This window comes from Crinia signifera, chromosome 4 (genome assembly GCF_055691185.1).
Source record: "Crinia signifera chromosome 4, ASM5569118v1, whole genome shotgun sequence".
Lineage (NCBI taxonomy): Eukaryota > Metazoa > Chordata > Amphibia > Anura > Myobatrachidae > Crinia > Crinia signifera.
The window spans coordinates 264,786,797-264,793,281 of record NC_139220.1 but is presented as its reverse complement, the minus strand read 5'-3'; the positions used below and the strand labels follow the sequence as shown (position 1 = coordinate 264,793,281).

General features: G+C 45.0%; 1 long non-coding RNA gene across 1 annotated transcript; it reads right to left on the bottom strand.

The window, feature by feature from the left end:
- Positions 1-289: 289 nt before the first annotated feature.
- Positions 290-4,830, bottom strand: LOC146073057 (uncharacterized). Its single transcript, XR_014473270.1, has 2 exons — positions 4,230-4,830; positions 290-399 (listed from the first exon to the last, which is right to left on the bottom strand). It is a non-coding gene; the product is annotated as an uncharacterized LOC146073057 (long non-coding RNA).
- Positions 4,831-6,485: the final 1,655 nt, after the last annotated feature.

Genomic DNA, 6,485 nt, shown 5'->3' with positions numbered 1-6,485 from the left:
GGCAATTAGGCAACCTCATTAAAAAGGGATTGTTATCTATTTCAATCAATTAAATGCTAATCTATACTGAACCACATTCCTACTACATTCATTACACACATTAACCCTAACAGCATGTGACCCTAACATACATCTATATACACTATTTACATTTGGCTTATTTAAAAGATTTTAAACAAGTTACACATATACTTTTGCATGTTAGGAAAAAACACTGACAACTTTGAACTGTAAATAACTATTTATTATTATAATTAACACATTGTCAAAAAAAGGAATAAAAAATACATTAATTTTCCCCATCAAGGAGCCTGTCCAATTCGGACATCATCTGCCGCATGTGGCCTCGCATTCGTAGGAGGGCCCCACGGAGACCCTCCTCTGCTTGGGCAGGCTCATCTGTGGACCAAATACAAAGTGAAAAATGAATAATGATATTCATGCATACATTTAACATAGTCATACCTACATTTTAAACATGCACCGTCACAGGTGTGTGTGTATATGTGTATATATATATATATATATATATATATATATATATATATATAGGTACAGGGCGATGCCGGCACTCCAGTCCTCTTGCGTCTTAGGTGCCTGGTGCCTTCGCTGAGCGGGCAGCTGCGCTGGACGCTGGATGCAGGCGGGGGGTATAGCGCGGCACTCAGGGCGGAATGAAATCAAACAACAGGAGCCATACCTTGCGGTTTATATATATATATAGAGAGAGAGAGAGAGAGAGAGAGACACATATATAACTATATATATGACACATACACCTATACATACATGCATACATACTACATGGAAAGCCTGATTTTTGCCCTATACCCTTTACTCTGTAGAACACCTCACAGTCATACTGCTCCTTCTCAATCCAAACCCACCCATGACTAAGCTCTGAGAAGCATGTCACGCGCTGCACCAATCACAATTCTGCAAACAAAGTTCAGTGTCTGTTATATGATTATGGAAGTCCATTTATTTATATATGCAAAGTCTATCTAATTTATTCATGTCGCACGCAATCAATAAGCGAATGTCCAGATTTATAATCAATGAATATTATTTATAAGTGTAACCAGATGAAACTGTATCATGGATAATAAATATAACAATACAGGTATTATACTTAATAACGATTATTACTCCAGCATCCTTAAATAAAGCTAACCTCTGTGATACATATATATGTGTATGTGAATACAGTGCTGGGGGGGGCGTGGCTATGAGGCAGCAGCCATTTTATAATAACTAATTGTCGGCCATCTTAGCCCAAGCCTTATGCACCACAAAGGTAACACAAAACACTGGGCCTCAAGATGCCGCATGGCATTCCGCCATTTTGGATTCCTCCACATGGCACACAAAGGAACCTTAACAATCTACAGGCTCAAACAGCTGCCTGGCAATCACACATAAACTGCCTGTACTTTCATATATTCTGCCCACAACATTTACTCCAAATTACCTCTAACCTGCATCATGTGATACTCACAATCCTGAATATAACTTGCACATTCATCAAACACACTAAACCTGCAGCATACACTATTTGAATATCATTAAGCTACAATGTACTTCTCTGTACAGAACACCTAACTGGCACTATACACTTCCAGGCCTAGCTATACCATAATCACATCACATGCCATTACACACACACCATCCGAGCATCATGCTAACAACACTTGTTACATATAAGTTGGTTTTATCCGCCAGTTTATCTAGATATTCTCACTGGATATTACACAAAGCATTCACACTCTTCAATACAAAGAGTCCATACATGCTCACGCATAGCCTTACACATGCGTTCAAATACAGGCGTCCCTTTGAGCAAACACACACTAAACCTGAATACAAAGAATCCATACAATATACTACAAAACTCCTCTACAACCACACTAGGACACACATGGGCCAGTCCAAACACCAATGTTAACCGTTTACCTACACAAAGGACACACTGCAGGCCGGGGCCTGAGCATATGTCTACAATTGATTCCAGGCCTCATTCTGCTTACATAGTAATAGCATCCACCATGTTCAAATCAGTTTAATCACTACAGCTTATCCTTTCAAATACCAATCTATGGCCCTTATTCTGGTTGGTGCGGTCAGAGCCGCACACGGGGCTCCGACCGCACAAACCAATCCCCGCCCACCCTACGGATCGCCACGGCCGTCCGTACACGGACGGCTGGCGATCCGCATTAAAATGGTGGAGGCTACGCCTCCACCATGGTGGGAGCTGCCCCCTGCATTCGATGGTCGTCGACCATCGAAGGCAGGTCCGCACGCCGCGGCAGCTTCCGCAAGCTAAGACCACACGGACAATCGTCCGTGTGGTAGCTTGTATGGGGGCTGAAAGCTGACATCCGGCGACGTCAGCTTTCCGCCCCCATGAGTGGCGTCATGCCCTCATTACCATGCATACGCCCCGCGTTTGCATGGGAACGCCCATGAAACGCGGGGCGTACACATAGGGAAATGAGGGCATGATGCCTCTCACGCCCCTATCCGCCCCCTTTGCGGCGGACGAAATCCGTCTGCGGCGAAGGGGGCTGCACATGCGCAGATTCACCTCTGCGCATGTGCAGTGTTAAAACATCGGCGGTACGGCCGCACGCGGGCCGTACCGTTCCGATTAGAATAAGGGCCTTTATGTTTATCCATAATCTACCAACCGCTGCTATATGTAGCTATTGTGAAACACAATACAATCCATGATGATAGCACATGGCTGAGCACATGGCACACAGCCGATAGGCCTACCCTTTGTCCACATGTAAACGTACACAGCTATCTCTACTAATTTAAGCATATCCTTGCTCACAAATCATAACAGCTACACATACCCATATATATATATCAGATTCCAATCCTCACTTTATCTCTTACAGTCACGTTTCACATACCTTCCAATCATTTGACCTTCTCAGACCTTCAACACTCCATACCTGAACCATACTCTCATGAATAAGCTCTATCCCTTATCAATATTCCGAGCCATGCCTGATACACAGTAAATAAACATTTGATACTTATCCCTCAACATGTCCTGGCGAATTCAGTTCCATAACTCCTTCCGACTGCTGCTAAAAAACACACTGAACTATTTGATTTTTTCTTGCTTTTCAAGAGAACTCTCGGGGGAGGGGAGAATCCATTCATTCACATTTGTTTACGGTATCCTGTGACTGGCTCAGGTGAATCCCTTTGTCTTTCCAGAGACCATTCATCACACTCTATCAATAGCCTACAGACACGCCCCTTTGTTACTGTACCTTAATCTAGTGTGAACTTATAATTTGTATAAAATGTGAGTGCAACATGATATGAAATTCTAATAACTGTCATCTGACAGCCAATATAATTCTACACATTTAGAGACTAAACATGACATGTGTGCTGGAATGTGTAACTTGATATGCAATATTTCCTGGCCTATGGGATAAAATGATTATTTATCCCTGACTATATTAATGTTATGGGCATGGTTATAATTATAATTATGGAAATTATATGCTGGGAAAAATTAGGCATTGACAGTATGGAGCCTAGCAGGGGAGTTACACAACTCTCAGGAATGCTTAGTACATTGGTGCAATCAAGCATGGTTTGCCTGCTGATGATCTGCTCCATAAATCATTGTCATAATGCCAGTTAGGGGAAGCTGCAGCACAAACCCACTCCCATGCTCAAAAGCATTACTAAGACCAAATCAAAACACAATTATGGTGCAAAACATACATGCAGACCGCAGGGGGTGGTTAGCTAGAGGAGGGCCCAGGGGCACTGACCACTTGTTACTCCAGTCTAAGCCACGCCTGTCCATACTCCATTTATGCCATACTGAATCTAGTTTACAAAGATCAATCACCAGTAAACTCTACTCACCTATATGAGGCTACAGATTGTATGCTTGCAGCAGGGACATGTAACCCTTACATGAGCAAGTCATCACTTTCTTCCAGGATACAGATTAACTACACAGGTTCAGTGGCACTTAAAATCGTCCTGAAAGCCATCCGCACAACCTGTGTCATTAATATGTGTCCAGGATGAAAGGGATGGTTTGGCCACCCTATCTAACCCCAAAGTGTGTCTGTTGCTACCCAATTTGTGGTTTGCCTTTATAGTATTTTCAAACACATTTGAATCACCAGTGCTACATATCAAATAGTGGATGACAAAAGGAATAATGAATCTTTATGTATACATACCACTTTCCTCCGCCTGCGCCACCTCACAGGCCTCCTCATCCTCCTCTTCTTGGTGGTCCTCCGCAGCTGGCACCACCTCCTCTTCAGCTGGCACCACCTCCTCCTCCACCAGCTCCTCCTCCTGTGGCACCACCTCCTCCTCCACCAGCTCCTCCTCCTGTGGCACCACCTCCTCGCCCATCTCGGCAGTGCCCTCCTCCTGGGCCTGGGACGCCTCTGCCTCCTCCCGGGCCTGTCTTGCTCGATCACGTGCTGTGTTTGGGAAAAGTCAAAAAAGTGCCAATTAGTGGTAATTTGTATTAAGCCTTATCAACCTATAAATGCAAAGGTTATAAGTACTGATAATTGTACAGGCAAACAGCTCCTTAGTGGCCTTTACAAAACACAGCCTGTAACATGGCAGGTATGCTGTGACATTTGGCCCATTGTAAGCATCACAAGCATTAATCCTCCCTAATAACATATTGTATGACCATTACAGGGTGTCAAACAGGAAGTAGCACACATATAGTGTATGCCATGTTTAACTCATGATCAGGCTGGTGACCTTAGTGGCTTAAATAATGTCAGTTAAGCAATCATGTACAAATGGACATTTCATGTGGAAACACTCACATCTAGCAATACTGCCCCTGATTTGCTGGAGCAAATCCGGCTGCCGACGCTTCAGGTCAGACCACCGCCGCTCCAGCTGAGCGATGGTCCGCCGCACCTGTGTGCGTGCGAATATGCTGTGGCGGGCCACCGCATACGCATTGCGCTTTTGGCGGTTGGTTATGAATGGGCCCGCCCGCCCCAGCCTGGTCTCCATAACGGAGACCAGTGTCCTGAGCTCCGCAGCTGAGAACGGTGCTGCTCTTCCATAAGCCGCCATCTTAGCAATGGCACAAATCAAGCAATCATGTGCTGTCATTGGTTGATCAGAGTGATATTTGGTATTAACTTTATTGTTCATTTTTACATTAACAGCGTGTATGCGCCCGAACAGACGGCTAACCCATTGCATTGCACACCATCCTAAACAGACAGTGTCAAATAAGATGGGAACCCATTATATAGAATCTATAACAATCACCAAACATGGGTATAAGCAACAGGTGAAATAGTCTGCATCACTAGACACTTACACCTAACTCAACAAGGTACTAAACAGCTATTTTATAATGAAAGCTATGAAGCAGAAACATAGCAAATAGTGCCAGACCTTTTCCCAAAATTAGGCCATGCTGCCATGTGTACACTTACCTTCTACTGGCCCATACTAGAGAGGTGGAATGAAAAGTAGCTAGCATCCAGGCTGAATTTGGAGTGCTTTCACATGTGATTTGGATGCTAGCACTGGTTACTTGTGCCTAAGTGGTGGACTGGATTTACATATGGAATGGGTAGTGTCAGTTGTACTACATACCAAACAAGTGCACAGTACAGATGTAAATTCAAATATACATTTCATGTGTGACCTCAGTTTTATTTGGTCATTGGTGTTCACATCTGCATGTAGCTACTAAATCAGACTTACTCAGTTTGCCAGGTTTTTTTGAAATATTTTTCCACAGCAAGGGGCGTGGCGTATGCGCCGCATGGTTGACGCTGTCGTACGGAACGCGGCCGTACGGGACGCAGGTTGTAGCTGATTAACGCCAATTACAGAAATAGTATTTAAAGTTGTGCTAAAAAGGCAAACAGTTGTTGCAAACATGGCTGGCTCAGAGTCAGAGGAAGAACAGGTGGTGCAGAACCTCTTGGCCCGCATGGAGTCCAACACCACCTATGTCCCCCTCAACCCAGAGCAGCCAGATGGGCCATCAACATCAGGCCAATCGGCAGCTGGCCCATCCTCAGCATCAGCAGAATCATTGGGAACACAGCAGGTGGCTTCCCAACAGAGTAGCCTGGCCAGCACTTCAAGTACAGCAACCGGTGGCCGTGGCAGTGCCAGTGGCGGTGGCAGTGGCGGTGCCAGTGGTCGTGGCGGTGCCAGTGGTCGTGGCCGTGGCCGCAATCGGGCAACAGAGGAACCAACCACCAGAAACATGGCATATGAACCGCAGGAGCTTGCCATCCTGGTGACCCGGGCACGGGATTTGATCGAGTGCCCAACGGAAAAGTTGACACACACAAGGAGATGGAAGATCTGGGAGGAGATAACGGTGGAGATTAATGCGGTGGCTCCACAAATTCGTGAGGCGGAGCACGTTAAGAAGAGGCAAGTTCATGTGTGTTACATTTGAGCAGTACAAGTCCAGTAATGTTTAC